This window comes from Tyto alba, unplaced genomic scaffold (genome assembly GCF_018691265.1).
Source record: "Tyto alba isolate M040663 unplaced genomic scaffold, T.alba_DEE_v4.0 Super-Scaffold_22, whole genome shotgun sequence".
In the NCBI taxonomy this organism is placed as follows: domain Eukaryota; kingdom Metazoa; phylum Chordata; class Aves; order Strigiformes; family Tytonidae; genus Tyto; species Tyto alba.
The window spans coordinates 12244654-12263850 of record NW_024881296.1 but is presented as its reverse complement, the minus strand read 5'-3'; positions in this window follow the sequence as shown (position 1 = coordinate 12263850).

Here is a 19197-nt window from a genome sequence, read left to right as displayed (position 1 = left end):
GTCTAAAAAAGCAGCAGTTAATAAGGTAGAAAAAATTAATACCAGAACTCAAACCACTAAGAAACAATTTACGGAAATTGTCACAATGCATATGTTCCCATTTTGGTGGATGGAGTGAATTATTTAAACTCTGCTGTGAAAAATGAGATAAAAAAAGCCCATTTCTGGTTAGAGCAACTTTTGGTATGGAGTGTTGTTATGTTGCCATCTAGTGATAAAACAGAAAGGTGCAATATATAACAACCAAGGGAAAGCAAGCCAAACCTACATAAACAGTACTACCCATCCCATTAAAAGTCATATATGTTTCTTGCAGTATAAGACATAGCATTGATTACATGCTGAGATTAAACTCTTTAAAAAAGAATGTAAAGTCACAAAATAGTTAGGAACGTCTTATAATTGAAATTAGGAGAGTGTGTAAAACGGGTAAGAGTCAGATGGCGAATATGCTGCAGGAAACATCTGCAGTTGAGAACCCCTTGTAAAACGTAAACCCAGAGTCATTCTCACTACCCCATGACAAAATTTATCTCTGATGTATTTGGATTAGCTTCACTGAAGGCCTATGTAGGATAAGATTTTACAGATCACAAAACTTGTGACAAATACTTTTGCTATACATAATTCCTGGTATGTTCACTATTACTTACTGGTTTGTTCTATTTTCTCGTGAGCTCACAATCAAATAAAAACTGGGAATTTTTTTCACTGCTGACCTGTTGTGTTTTCACAGCACACTGCCAAATATGGTGAATACTACATACTCTTAAAGGGGAAAAGAAGTAATTGCTCTAAAATGCAGTAAGCCGTGATAAAACTAGAGCAACTGACAGTACGAGAGTCTTTATATTAGTTCTAACATTTACTGATCCAAAATACTAAAAATAAGAGTGCAGAAGAGTTTCACCAGGGGGTCCAAGTACAGAAAAGAAAGAAATCGAAGAGGATGGCACTGCCTCAGTGCCGGGCTGGGCGAGCCGAGGACTCAGGCCAAGGAGGAAGAACGCAGCCAACTCAGTATGAGTGATAAAGTGTGCTTCAGTTTATTGATTTTCATTACAGCCTTTTATAATCCTTCTACAAATTATGCCTACTAGTCAATCATTGATTGGATAAAATACAAGCAAGCCCGTGCCAGGGCTTGTTGGCCCAAGCCCTGGGAAAGACCCAGATAAGTTAGTTTAGGAGAAACAAAGAATGCTCATTTCTCCATCCTCCACTGATTAAAGAAGAACAAGGAATGTTTCCCAACCTTGATGAGATAGAGAATGTTTCATTTCAAAACCTTAGTCAGTACTTTCCCACGGGATTCACTCTTGCTGTTGTTCACTTTTGCTGACTGAGGCCTACTCATGCCAACTTAAAAGAGACTCTCGTCGCAAAGAGGATCTCTAGATCCATGTCCCTTTTCCCTTAGCCATTCTCCAACACCTCAGGAAGCGCTTCAGATGTCAGGTTTGTCTGGATACATGAATTGTCTTTTTGTGACTGTTGAGACTCACCAAAATCTTACTACAATCCCTTTATTTATTTTTAAGAAAATTTACAATAGATGCTTGTGAAAAAACCCAAACTCATTAATCCTTTGAAATCCTACGATGCTCCTAAGAAAAAAGGTCTTACAAACATCACCTGATGGTGGATGCTGTCGTATGAGGAGGCTCTAGGCTCCCTTTTACTTTTCCCTCACCTTCCAACTACTTCCTTGCTATCCTATTTCCTTCACAGAACATACAAACCTCCAGTCAAAGCATGTCTGTAATATAAGCAAACATTAAAAGAAGGATTAATATTTTGGGTATTATTTTAACACATATGTTTAGAACTATGTTACTACTGCCATTGCCCTACAACTGCTCATCAAAACTCATCAAGGTTATAATTAACTGTTGTTTCACAGAAAATGCTGAATTATTCAGCAACAGGTAAAAGAAAATGTCTAAGATGTGGTACTTTGCACAAATACCTGAACTTTATCATAAACAAGCTAGCAGAGACACTGGAAGCAGTTTAACTGAACCTGAATCGTACTCTGCCTGAGCTACCTTACTTTTTTTTAAATCGTGCTTGAATTATCAGCACATAAAGTAAAAATGTGCAATCCCCTGCTGGGAAATCTAGAGAAGGGTGAAGAAGAGTATCTGTCCAAGATTTTTTTCTAAATGAGGATGAGGTGTTTGACACAATACCTCACAGAGGTCCTGAACTTTCAGGAATAGTGTACCTGAATGGGAGGATATGTTGAACTTTGAGCTGATACCTATAACTTGACAATTAAGACATTCATTACAGTAAAAATTTTAGGTGATTTTTGATCTTGTTTTCCACTCCATGAGCTTCTATACAGATGGTAGAACAATTACATGCAGTAAGTTTTTTAGGACTCACAGAAAGGCCTACACTAGTTTTACTATGGTGAATGAAACAGAGAGCAGCTAAACGTGTAAATGACAAGCTGTCTTCAAAAAAAAGGAAAAATGGCAAAATCATTACTGAAGCACAAAGTTATCTCAAAGTAGAAAAAAAATGGCCCAGACATGGGCCTCATCAATATCTCTCATCATGGCCCTACTCATCAACAGCTGTTTGTAGAGCTGGAAGTATAACAGTTTTATATAGCACTTTGAAAAAAAAAAAACCAAACCAAACCAAAAAAGCAAACCAAATAAGACAAAACACCCCATACCGTAATTTTGGATGCTTCTGAGAATAGTACTTTTCTTGTTTCATGTAGGTATGAATAACAGGTTCCTGTCCCAAATTCCAAAACAGCCTGCTGAGCATCTGAGAACTCTGTTTATATAAAATAGAGGTTGTTATGAATTATAGTTTTGTCCAGCTAGTGTAAGGCTGTTATTACAACATTTCGCTCTTGAAATTCTGAAGTCGGAATAAGCTTTGATATTATAAATTTTCAAACAATGACATACCACTGAAATCATATTTACTCAATATATTCATTTCAGAATATACAACACTCAGAGCCAAGTTCAGTTTCCTCTGCATTCTTTCGATAGCAGCAGACACAAAACAAACCCACTTTCCTAACATCTAGTTATCTAACAACAAAAATGCCTTCACAATACAATTAATATTGCTACCTTTTTCTTTTGTTTTATGTTAATCTTGAAGAGAGTAACAACTGTTAAAAAAATGAAAAGATACAATGATGGCAACTTAAAATAATAATTAAAAAATCAAAATAAATTGGGGTGCTATGCATGTATACCTTGTGTTGGATACTGTACCAAAGACTAATTACTTTCTGCCATTTGTTTAGGTCAGAAACCCATTCCTAACAAAATTTATTGCACATATTAATCCCTACAACTAATCCACGGGGGATAATCTCTTAAATGAATATCCATTCAGTTCAGAGATCTATCTGTATAGATCAGCTTGTACAATAGATTGGCACATTTTAGGTCTAAATTAAACCAGTAAATTGGCATCCCTGCTTATCACATATCGCGACTTCCACAATGCTTTTGCTTCAACCTTTTCCCAACAGTTTGCTATGCAGGTGTATGAGGAAATCTGAAAAGAGACTTCTGTTTAACTGTCACGTTACTGCCAGTTACAATTTCTGAATATAATTTTCACAAGACTAAAATCTGACTGAATCACTAAAACTTGCTAATTATTCTATCTCTGTGAAGCAGACAGTACGTTTTACCTCACTCATTATACCTGTATTACTGCTGCAGTATTAACAGGAGAGAAAACCTTGCAAATTTATTTTTCCTAACACCGTGAAAGGAAATAAGTAAAGATGAATGCAGGCAGTATATTTCAATAGGACAGTTCCACTTTCAACTGCTAAATTTTCACAAGACATCCATTTTAACTTTTTTCTTAAGTGGCATCATTTCAACCTACTTGTGATGGAATAATTGCAGTGTGGTTCAGTTCAAAAGCATCTGCACTTTCAGGATCGTAGATCTACAAAATTAACTTCTAGCAAGTAAGAAAAGAGACACGAGTCGATAGTTTTTTAACAAACACTGATATTCTGTCACTGCAATAGTATTTCTTCTTGTGACAACACATAAGGTAACAATATTAACTTAGGAAATACATATGCTGAAAGCTAGTCTTGCACTCTGATTCTTTCTGATGTGAACAGGCAACAACTGAGGGAAGCAGCACCTCCTTTCTCAGAAATAAAGGAGGAAAGAGTAAGAATTTATGCAGGAGAATTTTTTGTCCTCCAATGCCGTCATAGTTCCCCCAGAAGCCCTTCCTCAGTCTCTCTCCATTCTGTGGGCTAAGCAGCTATATGCAGCTTGCTCTGCTGCAGCAAAGGAACGGGCGTTACTCACTGTTGAAACAAACCAGAACTTGTTTCTTGTCAAGGAAATGTTTCAAAGCTGTTATGTAAGTGTGCATCATGTATGCTTCCACGACTGGCACGTTGCTGACGTACTGCTGTTTCAGTCAGGAAGAAGGCAAACACCTGATATTTCCATCTCTTGGTACCTGCAAGAGGAATAACCATTCGGTGAGGCAGACTCACCACCTTTAGCACAAAGTATAGTGGTGTGAGGGTGTGCACAGAGGCAGTTACCATAAAACAGCTGACACGCTGCAAGTTTACATCCTACAGTTTGCATCCTGCAGTTTCCTATTCATCTACTCAAATCAAAACGACAAGTCTTGCAATTTGTCCTTAGAATACGGCAAGCTGAGTAATCATACAGCTGCTTGCTCAGAGGCGGCTGAGTAGGACAACTTGCACAGGGAGGATACAAGCTTGCTTCCACAGCTGCGAAGTTCAGTCATTTTTAGCAAACTACTTACGAATTCGGTTTGTTAGTAAGGACACTTTTTTTGTTATTTAAAGTTTTCATATTTCCCCGCATGATCACAATCTCTCACAGTCAGAGAGGGGGTGAGGTAGGAAATAATTTATGTTATCATCTTTTTATATCAAATTTGGCAGATGCTATGAAATAAGGAATTTTATAAACAAGTTAGTTTACTGTACCAATGGAATGTTTAATCAGATTTATTGTATGTCGCACATGTTTTAAAAATCTCAAGTACACAAATTCAAAGAAATTAATAATAGTTTTGTCTGTCAAAGTCTGCCATTAATCAGCCTGAATTTGTGTCAAAATTGCTTTCCCTAAAAAATTAAAAAAAAAAAAAATGGAAAAGAGCTAAATTAAGATATAAGGCCAAAGAACACATTCAAACTTAAATTTACCTGGCTTTCACTTACGGAGAGTGGATCTGTTCTACAAAAAATAATAAATGACATACTACTTTAAATTATAATTAAAAAGCTTGCTATCGAATAAAACTATTTTACATGATTTATGTGAGATGTGTATACTGTGTCTAAAATAATGTTTTCAGCCTATTGGCTTTGGTTGTTCCACTGCATAAATATTTGAATATTTAAAGAGAGATCCATATTTGCTAATGTTTCTCATTGAAAAACATACTCTAAGCATCTTTCACAGGCTTTTTTATAATGTAGCTTCTCTCTTACTGAAAATAAGTACTATTTAAATCAAGCATGTCTTCTGAAAACATCACCTTATTTAAAGTTATCAGATGAAAAAGATCAGTTTGCAAGGAAGTACACCTGCTGTATCAGAGCGTACAGTGGAGGCCCTGTGTCGTGCCCTGTATGAGGAGAAGACCTCCCTCTCCAATAAGGGAGACATGTTCCTCTCTTTAATGACATGGTAGGGAACAAAGTGCTGCTTGTGTTAGAATTAGGGCCTCCAAGTCTTCTACACTCTTGCTGCAGCTGGAATGGGTAAGGTCCAAGGGCGAGAGAAAGGCAGGGAAACTCCTGTACCTTTGATGTCAGAAATACAGCAGAATTAGGATGGCATGAAATCAGACCCCATTAAACATCCTGGATGAAATGTTAATTCTGATGAAGTCAGCGCTAAAACATTCACTGCCTTCAAAAAAGGTCAGGAATTCATCCATCAGTTTAAGCGGAAAAAAGAAGCGGTAGACAAGGATCAAAATTTATAATACGGAAACATGTTTTAATCACCACTCAAGTAAAATGTTAAAAATCTACTGATTCTCTTCAAATTTGCTGAAAAAAATTCCATATTACTATTTCAAGCAGTTTTCAAGCAAAGACACAAGTAATTCTAACTAGTGTGACTGATGTAGAACAAAAAAAGTCTGGTCTATGGTTCTTCTAGGATGAGGGAGACTGCTGCTATTAGGGCTATCTATCTTTGGCTTCTAAGTTTGGTAACTGCACTAAGTGTATTCCTTTCAGCAAAACAAAACAAAACAAGCAATTAAGTGCCCCTTTCTGCAATAGTATCCGAGAAATGTAGGAAGACATTCTCAGGCAATATTAACACTAATCAAACCAGAAAACATGCAAGAAAGTTTACCTTGGGACTGACAGAAAAAGATCTGCGTAAGGAGCTTACTAGCCTACTGTACAAATGAACAGATAGAACAGTTGCATGGCTTTGAGGGCAAGCACATGATGCTTTGCATTACATAGGAGTTATCAGAGGGGTTCAAAAACTGTGAAAATGAAAACTACTGCTATTTCTTGCTATTCTGTTTAGAGAAACAGGACTTTGTATACATATTTCGTAAACAAAAGTATGCCATTGAAAATATTCCTGACTAGCATTATAGATGTCTTCCTCCTAAATAAATAAAGCAGGCCAAATACTGGCAAACTCCATGGATGATAGAAGCAGAATACAAGTTACTGTTTTCACCTAAAAACTACTGGTTTTATTCAGAAAATCTACAGAAATTTTTCAGTAGTCTCATGATCATCAGAATTTGTCTTTCCTTCTTCCTAGTGCTTCCGAGTATAAGGTGATCATCACTCTGGTAAGGCTTCCTAGCCTGACAGCCACCAGGGTTCCTGTCTGCTCTTAGTATGTTAAAATATGTGCTCTTATGCTTCACTACTCATTTTTTCTTGGCCTGTCTAGCACACTTCAAGAGGATGCTCTCTCCCTCCACACAAGTGGCACATTCTGTTCAATTATTTTTGATTTAAGTTTTTTCGACCCCATGGTTTTTAGCTGCAGCTTCACTCTGACATAGCCTTCTTCAGATACATTAGGGTGTGCAGGGACACATACTTACGTTTTGAGGTTTATAAATCATTATTTTAGTGAAGCAGGACAAATACATAGACAAAAGAATAAAGTCGCTGCCTCATTTTTCTCCCTTCTCATAGCTTTCTTTGGAATCCTGCAGCAGCATCCAAGATAATTCTATTTCTACAGTTGTCTCCTTTCAAGAAGCCCGCACTTCTTTCTGGCCCCTGCAATCAAAAACCCCCTGCATTCAACAGTAGGTAGGAGGCTCTCCAATAATCTTCAGACCTGTTAGACATACGTCCTCTCAAGTTCATCTCTTTTCTTTGTAATCGACTGTTCATAAGCTGCCTTCTTCAATTCTGTCTTGAAACACTGATTTACCTTAGGCAATGGCTTTTTGTTCAGTGCTACATCTGAATCAACATGTCAATATCCTTAATTTTTAGGCCTACACTAAGAACAAAAGGTCCTCTTTTCACCATCTGTGGATTTTAATTCAACATGCAAATAAAGGAGTTCTCAATTTGACCCATACATATATATATATGTATACACAATAATCAACATTATCCAAAAATCAGAAATTCCAAACTGTCAGGTTTTTAATTTCTTCACATAAATCATTAAAAATATTATCCCTGCTAGAAAATGTTACTATTATATATCTCCAGAAATGTTTACATAGAAAAAAAACCCTTTTACCTGTCTGTCTGTGAAGCTGCTGTCACATGCCATGTGAAACAATTAGAATGATCAGAAGCAGGCGAGTGCCGCTCTTTATCCTCAAATGTCTAGATGACAGAAACATGTTTTTCTTTGATACACTGTTGTTCCTAGTTTAGTTTCAGTTTTACTTGTGTCAAATATATACATCTATATACTGCTTTATTACTTGCAGAAAAAGCTTTGATTTATGAATAGACCAATTGAATTCCGTGAGACTATTTACGAACACACAAGCATACTTGGAAACTCAAGGTCCTAAAGCCTTGGTCAGTAATCACGTTATGTAGATTAGGACTGATCACAGCATTTGCTACCTCTTGTTCAACCAGTAGGTGAAAATTCAAACAGCTGAAGCTATTCTGAAACGGCTCAAGAGATACTGATAGGAAATCAAAATATTAAAGGCAACAAGAGAGCTTGAAACCTGGGTAGGGTTTAGAATTATTTAGATGGAAATGGTGAGGTGAAACATAAATGTGAGAGAACTAAGGTTTTGCACTGGAAAAGTGGCATAGGAGGAGAACACAAATAGGCAACAATTAGTTTTGATGTTCATGAAAAAATGTCGTAGCGATCCCAACGGGTGAGAGTAAACATGAAATTAAAAGAGGTTTCTTACATTAAGTGTGTTTGGGCTTTTTTTTTTTTTTTTTCATGCTTGTATATTAGATCCTTTCTGAATCGTATGTAGATTTATGCAGTTTACATGTTTCTGTGCCACCTTCAATGGAGGTGTAAATGGGGACATAGACCCAATACCATTCACTTCTGTGTAACAGTCAGTCTTATCTCATGAACAGGGGTTCAACATGATACTGCAAATTTCCTTAATCCTGAAACAAAAAGGGGCCCAAACAATAGGCCTCAAACCAAAGTTGACTTCTGAGTGAATTCCCCGACCAGCAATCAGCATCTTATCAGCAGACTGAAGCAACCAGTATCTTATCAGCATGAAAATGTAACCCTGGGAACTATAAGTAAATAATAGGAAGTAACTATAAATCCCAAATGTAAAGAAAAACAGAAACTCCTCAGACATGCCCGGATCCTGGCCAGATCCGGACATGCCTGAGTGAGGCATGTCAATCTACCAGATATCTCCTGTGCGTTTTGTTTAGACTTGTTTGTTAAACTGTATAAAAGCTGGACCCTCTCACAGCACAGACGGAGACCTCACCTACGAGTGGACGCACTGCGTAGGACTTCCCAATTTCTGGGAAAGGCTCTCCGACCCTTCGCTGTGACGGGGCTCCCCAGCTGATGCACGGGTCTGGATGATGGTAAAGTATGAGGGCAATTGGTGATGTATCTTTCTTAATCACTATAGCTAGCTTTAAATAGTAATGTCTAGGTGCATTACCTTGCTTATTCTTTCTGCTATTTCTACTATAGTAAAATTTCTATTTCTACTAAAGTAAAATAAGCCTATTTCTTTAGCTTGGTGTCTGTGTCCTTTGTGTTAACCCCGTCAATTGGCAAAACAAATTTGGCGTCACGGACAGGATTAGAACAAAATGTCATTTTTTAAATCTAAACGTAATGAATCAGCTCCATCTGAAATTCCTGGATGGGAAGACCTTCCTTATAGTTCACTGGCTCTTGAGTGGGCTAAGGTCGGAGGACCATGTGAACAGTGGGAAAGTCGGCTAAAAGAAGCTGAACCACTGGATGTATTAAAATGTATCCAAAAATTATCTATCGAAAAAGGAAAAGAAATTGTGTGTTTGGGAAGACGGGGATGGGTTTTGTTAACAGCATATTGGAAACAGCACCAACAGAAAGAAAAACTGTTGTTAGAGCGCTCCCACATGGAGCGACAGATGTGTGATTTGCAGAATCAAATTGTAATGTTACAGTGTCAAAACAAGTTGCTTGCCGATAAGTTGGATACTTATCAGGCTGTAGCTGAAAGAGCTGCAGTAAGAGTTGCACAGTATAAGTATAAGAAAAGAAGGGGACGAGTAAACCATAGGAAAGTGCATGCTGTGATTGCAGAAGCAGGGGTACAGTGGGATCCTGACAGATGGGATGGAGATATTTGGGATTCTACAGGTTCTGATGAGGCTGGTTCCTCAGATGAACCTGTGGATGTAAAACCAGTGTGGAGACGGAAAATAGAATTGGATACTAACGGGCAACAAGTAAGGAAGGATGTGATTGAAGATTATACTCAGCATGAAATAAATGATATAATTGAAAGATTTAAGCAGAGACAGGGGGAACCCCTGCTCTCTTGGATGGTGCGTTTGCACGATCAGGGAGCAGCAGGGGTAACCCTAGATCCAGAGGACTCTAGGAAGTTTTTAGTTTTGAGTTCTGACTCCTTTGTGCAAGATGCATTCCGAAATAATCCTCAGGATACAAATTTGTTAACCTTGGCTGCCCGGGGATGTAATAATAAATACCCCACGGAGAATGATTGGCCAGGTGGGGAACGTCCCTGGTATACTTTGCGAGATTGTATACAGCGGATGAAGGAGGAAGGGATGAAATTGGCAATCTTTATAGGAGACCCTGACAGAATGATGCAAACTGCCTTGTCTGTCACTCATAGAAACCGATTGATTAAAACTGCCCCACCAGCATATAAAAATGTAATAATGACTCTCTTAATTAATGAGACCGGAAATCCCATTGATGAAATAATTGAAAAGATACAGCAACTAGGTGATCTTGGAGAATGGGGCCCCCGAGGAAGCGCAGGAAACCGAGATACTCGGGACAGCCCTAAAGGAAATGAGAACAGAGTCTCTCGCAAAGAAATGTTTACAGCTTTACTGAAGGATGGCCTATCTCGTGAAAAGATTGATGGTGTTCCAACTAACGAGATGTGGCGAATATACAAACAAAGAGGGCTGAATAAGCCTAGCAGGAGAGTGCAAAGTTCTGAAACTAAGAAGCCAGGGGTAACTCAGCCTACAGCACCTCCTCCTGAGCCTCAACGGGACTTCCCATCTGCACACGGTGGGCCCTCCGTGGGCAGATCAGTTGTTCCGGGGGAAAGGGGGGATTGGGAGCTGTATTCTGATTTATACCCATGGAAGGAGACTAGGGAAATTGTCCAGAGCAGTAAACAGGAATGAAATTATGGCCAAGCTCCAGTGCAATGGGCACGGAAGGACCGACAGCCCCATGTGGAGCTCCAAATATTTTGGAAAAACCGGTCCTCACAAACAGTAAAAGCCTTAATTGACACAGGAGCGGAGGCCTCCTTGATATATGGGAATCCAAAGAAATTTAAAGGACAACCTGTAATCATTACAGGTCTGGGAGGGAAACAAATTGAAGCTGTACAAACTCAAATTGAAATGAAAATAGGAAACCTCCCAAAACGACTGTATTCAGTTATGATTGTCCCCATTCCTGAATACATAATTGGAATAGACATTCTGAAGGGACTAACTTTGAATCTCCCAGACGGTCAGTACCAGTTTGGGGTAAAAAATCATATCAGTATTAAAACAATTTTAGTAGGAAAAGTGAAAATGCCTCCTGTACAGATTCCTGCTGCTACTGAATTAGTGACTATGAAACAATATAGAATTCCAGGAGGGCATGAGGAGATATCACAGACAATTAAAGATTTATTAGATGCAGGAGTGTCGAAACCAGTTACCACAGCTTGGAACAATCCGGTATGGCCTGTCAAGAAAAGTGATGGGTCATGGAGAATGACAGTAGATTTTAGGGAATTAAATAAACACACCCCACCACTTACAGCAGCTGTACCAGATACTATTACTTTAATAGAAAAGGTTCAAAAGCATTCAGGGACTTGGTATGCTGTAATAGATTTAGCTAACGCCTTTTTCACTATCCCAATTGCAGAGGAGCATTGGGACCAATTTGCCTTCACCTGGCAAGGAAGACAGTATACCTTTACCAGATTGCCTCAGGGATGGCTGCATAGTCCAACCATTTGCCATCGGACAGTGGCTGAGCATCTGGATAAGATAAAATTGCCTCCTCATATGCAAATAGTGCATTACATTGATGATATCCTAATTCAGGGAAATGATGAGAAGGAAGTACAACAAATACTTGAACAGGTGGTAGATCATATGAGACAGAAAGGTTGGGAAATTAATCCTAACAAGATTCAAGAACCATCCCAAACTGTAAATTTTTTAGGAATTCAGTGGCATTGTGGGCATCGGGAAGTATTACCCAAAACTCGCACAATTATTGATATTGCCAGTTTTGAAAGCAATTGTGAAAAAAGGGGATCCACCTCAAGTCACCACTGTTCGTGGAGATAAAGGGTTTGGATCAACTAATTTCAATAACGAAGCTAAAGTATGGGTCCAGAGTTCAAGCGGACCTCCTGAATCAGCTGAAGTAATAGCCACAGGAAAAGACAATACTGTTTTAATCATGAAACCTGGACAGGAAAAATGGGAATATGTTCCTGCGACTAAATGTTATCTGCGAGAATAACTAGATGTCTTAAGATTCTATCTTTTAGATCCTGCTAAGATGGATTTGCCTGTGTATCATCATGGTCCATTTGGGAAAGGTTTCACACCAGGATGGCCATTGGAAGGTCCACGAGAGACACCGCTTAGGTGGCAATGGAAAAATGCAACTAAGACAAGACAACAGGATGATTTCCGATGCAAAGCCAATTCTGCCTGTATCATAGCCAATCTTACTTTCAGTACTCAGTATAACGAAACATGTACATACTGGTGGCCTTCAGGACCAGCATCACGATGGAGAGATCGTGGACGTCTTTTTGTAACCTGTCCTACAGATAATTCAAATGTCACTATATCTAGTACTTAATAGCTAATAATGAGCTGTTATGGAGAAACATATTTAAGAAATGGATTCCTCAAACCCATTGGGTCAAATTATCTCCACAGACAGTGCAGTGCACAGATTTATTCTGTGCTGGTCAAATAATCCACTATGATGTTAGCCAACCTGAAGTTATGTGTAAATTTCTAGTACTGCCTGTAATTTTTGGGGAAAAACCACCCTTTGAACCAGAATATTGGCTGCCCCACTTGGAGGGAGATTATATAGACTCTAGGAATCGAACCCATAAATTAGATTTGTGTACGTCCACAGCAAATGGTTTATTGTGTGGACAAAGCTCGCGGTTATATGAACCATGTTTATTGGAACATTCAGTGAATCTGTGTAAATGGACAATTTTGCCCAAAAGCTTTGATATGTTTGTAGAAATTAGTGCTAAGCATGTTTGTATAGTAACAAATGATAAAAATATTATAGAAATGTATAATCTAAGTACTCCATTTTCGGGATGCCTCAGAAATGTATTCTACCTCATCTGGCACGGACAGATGTATACTTTTTATTCAACGCATGAAGAACGACTAAACGTGTACTGGCATCCCCAAAGCTTAGAACTTAATGGAATCAGCTTATCCCTGACTCCACTGAAAACCATCATGGAACAATCAGAACATTTGCGACGACACTTAGAACGACGAAATAGAACTCTGTCAGACTCTGTGATACAGACTGTAATCACAAAGAATCAACTAATGTCGCTAGCTAGCCAGATGGAAAAGGAGACTGCACACCACTGGTGGGACATCTTTACTGGATATTCATCCTCTGCAACCCAAGTGTTGAATTTCTTAATACATCCTCTTGTAATACTGTTAGTTATCATTATTATTATTACTTTATATAATTGTTATGTATGTTATCGTATCAAATGGATAGAGCAAACATATTGGGCTCTTCCAAAAGGGTCGTGATCTTCACTCATAAGTCAAAGGACCGATTGAAACAAAAAGGGGCCCAAACAATAGGCCTCAAACCAAAGTTGACTTCTGAGTGAATTCCCCGACCAGCAATCAGCATCTTATCAGCAGACTGAAGCAACCAGTATCTTATCAGCATGAAAATGTAACCCTGGGAACAATCCTTGGGAACTATAAGTAAACAATAGGAAGTAACTATAAATCCCAAATGTAAAGAAAAACAGAAACTCCTCAGACATGCCCGGATCCTGGCCAGATCCGGACATGCCTGAGTGAGGCATATCAATCTACCAGGTATCTCCTGTGCGTTTTGTTTAGACTTGTTTGTTAAACTGTATAAAAGCTGGACCCTCTCACAGCACAGACGGAGACCTCACCTACGAGTGGACACACTGCGTAGGACTTCCCAATTGCCGGGAAAGGCTCTCCGACCCTTCGCTGTGACGGGGCTCCCCAGCTGATGCACGGGTCTGGATGATGGTAAAGTATGAGGGCAATTGGTGATGTATCTTTCTTAATCACTATAGCTAGCTTTAAATAGTAATGTCTAGGTGCATTACCTTGCTTATTCTTTCTGCTATTTCTACTATAGTAAAATTTCTATTTCTACTAAAGTAAAATAAGCCTATTTCTTTAGCTTGGTGTCTGTGTCCTTTGTGTTAACCCCGTCAATTGGCAAAACAAATCCCTGTAAAAGATACTACAGTTCCTTCTGGTCATTGATCGCAGTAAGGATTGCGCATGAACTTCTTCAGGTCTAAAACCAATTACAATTCAGAAACCAAACCTCCAATTACATTCTCTACAAAATACTGGAAAAAATCCTAACTAGTCAAATCCCAAGTTTTTTGTGGTAAACATGGTGGCAATTTGTGACAATATCCACATAATCTGTGCTGTTCCAGTGTAACAGGCAGGAGATACTATTATTAGAAACTCATTTAAGAATCAAGAGTTCTGATGAACTTCATAAGAAAATGAATAATGTCTGCACAATGGTTTCTTATATCTCATTTAATATAAGATTACAATCCATTAATATTGTCCCACACTTTTTTTAAGCTTTATTCATACTACAGCATTTGGTATAAAAACACTCGGTGTTCATTACAAAAACTACTGTGAAGCAGCTGAGGTTTTTTGTACCCATATATATAATAAGCAGCTGCCTTTTGTCCCCAGAGAAGATCTGGGATGCAGACAGGCCTGTGGAGCAAGCAGAGTAACTGGATGTTAAAGGAATAAGTGTAAAATATTTAACATTTCAATAAAATAAAAGAGGCTATCAGAAATCTCAGAATGTATTGATTCATTTTGCAAGCAAATGAACCATCTCTGCACTAGTTACACTCTGTTCTCACTTGGAAGTTTTCCTTCACAACCTTTAGAGATAAAGATGGGTTATTTTGTAAACAGTATGTTCAGTTCTGGAACTCCATTTCACAACAGACTATGGATGCTATGAGAGACATGTGCATCCAAACCATCACCAAATACGCAATGATCAGACCACAGCTAATTTTTTCACAATTTATTTTCACAGCTTACCTCAGTCTTTACATTTGGTTTTACTCTGAAAGTCCCAGCAAATGGACAGTTCAGTGTTGTTTATGGTGAAATAAAATTATTTATTTTAAAGATAAACACCACACATAACCAGTGTTTAACACTAGTTAACATGAGATACGTCCATCTGAGAATCCATTTAGGTTAAATCTTGAAAATTTAGGATTTTGAGGTCCTCTTCAGAAGTTTGTGCAAGAGAAAAACCCCACATTTATATAAAAGAGAGAATACAATCTAGCAGTTCAACACTCCAGTGACAGACAATCTGAATCTCTAAGACTGAATTATTATAGTTATAGGGCATTACTTATAAGCACATTGGACCAAATTTTTTTTTTAAAAAAAAAAAAAAAAGAAAGAATGTGGGAGAAACTTGAGCCTAAAAGCGTGTAAAATATTCATTAAGCTTTTGGCTCAAATTTTTCTTATATGTATGTGAGACAACCTAGCTACTATACAGTATCAGTGACACTCTGGGGAACTACGAGACGACTGTATCTCAACAGCTCTATAAACAAGCCCCTTAATGACAGATAACCGGCAGGGCACACTTCCCAGCCCCTGAGCTCCCTAAGAATGTTGTATGGGTCATTCCAGAGGACTACACATCCTGATCACCTGCCTTTAAGGTCACACTTCACCCCATTCACCAGTTTAGACTCATCCTGTCTTGTCCCAAAACATCAGGATTCATAGCAAAAGGATTTATCAGGACTCGGGGATTATGGGTTACAGGTTAACACAGACAAAAATCTTTATTCTAACTTATATTTAACAACCCAATACAATCTTGGTTGATGCAGTAGGTCTCACCCACAGCCCTTGTGATGCTTTCAAGAGATGGTGAACTCAGGGTGCTGTTTTCAAACAGAAAAAGCTGAAATAAACTGGGGCTACTGTGCTCCCCTCCCTTGAGCTGACACTTTTGTAATGACTCAGATAAGGGAACTATTCGAATAAAAAAACAGACCTAGGGAAAAGGAAAAGCTTTCAGCAAATTCAAGATCTTTCTTAGTCACATATTGTGCAATATCTGGCATCCTGTTTTAATGAATAAAAACAGCAAAAGGATTCACACATTCATTGAGGTTTTGTTGGTTTTTTTTTGTTTCCCTTACATAGGGATTGATTTTCCCTGAGATATATTCCGAGAAATTTATAAATCTATAAAGTCCTGCAAAAAATTAATCACCCAGTATCTCTCACACATGCATTCTATTAAGCTTCTAATGGCTGATGTTGTCAAAGGCAAAGATAGAGAAAGAACACACTATCTTTGTACACTCTTAACATATTGTAATGCTAAGGAACAGGGAATTTATTTACACCTGCCTTGGAGGGTAGGCTGCTGCTTGGATCGCAAGCAGCAATGAAATTCTGGGGGGAACACTGTAATAAAAGCTAACTTGTACCATATATGTCCTTTCTCATATTTACATATTATAGGTAAATATTTAGCTTAGAATATCATATATACAGAAAACTTCATTTTATTCCTGCTCTGTAAAGACAGGAATTTGTTTGCCTTTCTTTTAGAGAAGCATGGAATATGCAGATCTGAAGAACTCAAATTTTTGTTTTAGTTTTTTTTAGTATTATAAAAAATAGTTGTCTTTGCAAATCACAATTTACAAATATTATTTCTAAGCAAAGGATTTAGCTTTATTTATTTTCCTGTATATCTCCAGTCTTGTCAGCTGCTACCATATTTACACTTGCATGTAAAAAACGTACTTCTGTAAACTGCCAATGAAATTTCAAAAGTATCATGTATTATCTTAGCTATTCTCCCAAATACTCAAAATTAAAAATCTTGCTATTGTGGTGATGTTTATGATTTTTTAAGTTCTTACATTTTATCTTCTGCAGTACATACATCAGGAAAGTCCCACTCAATAAGTAAGGTTTCTTCATATTCTAGATATATCTAACCATAGAGTTGAAAACACTTGCTAGTGGCTGCAAATATATCAATTGTGACAACATATACAAATATGATTTTATAATGTTCTTAATCTCATTTTTATAATGATAAAAAGATTAATGAATCTAACAAAAATAATGAAGGAAAATTTTAACTGGAAAAACTGATTTAAATACAGTAATAACAAGCAACAAGCAGGGATCAATTACATTAGCACACTGTTCAAATAACATTGCGTATGTCCTAACTGTGTAATTATTTATCTCCCTCCTAAGGTAAGGTGACAGCATTCTGGAGAGTTTGAAGAGCTACATACGCCAACCGTGTCTGGCACAGTGATTCTTAGCCTTTTTTTGACTATGGCACTTCCAACACCCAATATTTTTTGTAAGCCACTGTACATCTTAGCATCAAATTAAAACAGGAAAATGTTCTAAAGATGCTGTAAATAATCAGGAAGTAAAATTAAATTAACTCTTATTGAATGTTTAATGAGGTTAATGTGACAAATTTAAACATTTTGTTTAACCCAGTTCTGTAGGATACCTGCAGATTAGCTAATGATGGCCCATAGACCACTTTTCTGCAGCCACTGTTCTAGTGTAGATACGACTGCACTGTAAAATATCTGAGGTTTATATCATTGTCACAGGTAGAACCAATTTTAACAGAAAGTCCACATTACGGACTATGTGCCCTGACATTTTCATTGCCAAGGGCTGTTTCTTCAGTCTGTTCTTTTTCTGAAACGCATAAATTGCTTACAGTAGGAAAAACAGTATCAGAAAAGTATTGATTGTTCAGTAGCCCTTCAACACAATTAAGAATTATTAATAAGGAGAAAGGAATAGTCCTCTGTGACCCATCTGCCATGCTGAGTATTAGCTCATAGTCCAGTTGGCCATTTTGCTTGTTACAGCATTTTTCTTTCATTCATGCTCACCCTTGATTTTCTGAACTGCTAAAGTTCTTACCTAAATTCTCCTCTAAACTACTTTATGTGTCATTTTTTTTTAAATACCTAATCAGAATATATGCGACACTTCACCAAAATAATTGAAAACATACATATGTAACAATTCTACATATCTCTTCACATCTGAACGAAATGCAGATCTCACACTGCTTCCATTCAGTGTTTATCCACTAAAAATTCCTGTCTGAAGTCTCTTGCAATTTATTGGGAGGCAGGAAATGCAGTCATATTAAAAGCCTGAATGTACCCAAATTAAAGTGAAATTTGTGATAAATGTAACTGCTTCAGTTCTTCATATCCAGTCAATAACATTGAACAATTCAGAAGACAATACAACCTAAACTTCATCAGTGTACATGTCTACCATGGGTTCAATTTTACAAAGTCAATCCCATATACTAGCTTGCTAATGCCAGAGAAGGCAGTTACATTCCTTCATTCCTTGAACATAAACTCTTAACACTTTGTGCCACCTCTAAACGCTCACCTGACTTCTCACAGAGCAGATTCAGCTTGCTCAAATCGCAAAAAAAGTTAATACAGTCCGTATGTGTTAGAGGAAAAAAACAGTACTTTAACATTGCATGCTCTTGCTGGATTTTCATGCTTATAGTAAATGAACCAAAGTAAGTGCAATTGGGAGTTTCTGCGCAGTTTTATTTTAAGTTCTTAGTTGTACTACAGAAAATGCGTGTTTTTGACAAGGGGCATTAGACATCATTTGTGTTTGTACTTTGGTCAAGAGTTACCACCTTTTAGTACTATAAATACAGTCAGAGAATCATATCAATAAAGAGTATTTAATATCTCTTACCTTATTAGAATGAAAGCCTCCATTTAGTTTGCAAAGAAAAGGGGGTGGAGGAATGACAGACCCATAATACCACATTCTACCAAATACAAATTCTAAACCTTGCAGTACCAATCAGTATTGATTAGCTTGATCTTTACAGGTTTTCTGGAAGTGAAGCTTTCATAGTTTTCTTCACTGGTTCTATACCCACGAAGAAAACATACCAAAACATAAAACTCTTCTACATCAAATAAAAATAGCAGAACAATGGATTCGTGTGCCTGAGACCTCTTTGGAAAGTGGCATTACACTAATACCACATTGCTAGGACACTACCATGACAGGCTCAAATTTATTTTGAGATTCGAGCGAGTATTTGTGTTGACAATGGTGAGGTGTTAATATGATTCAGCTAT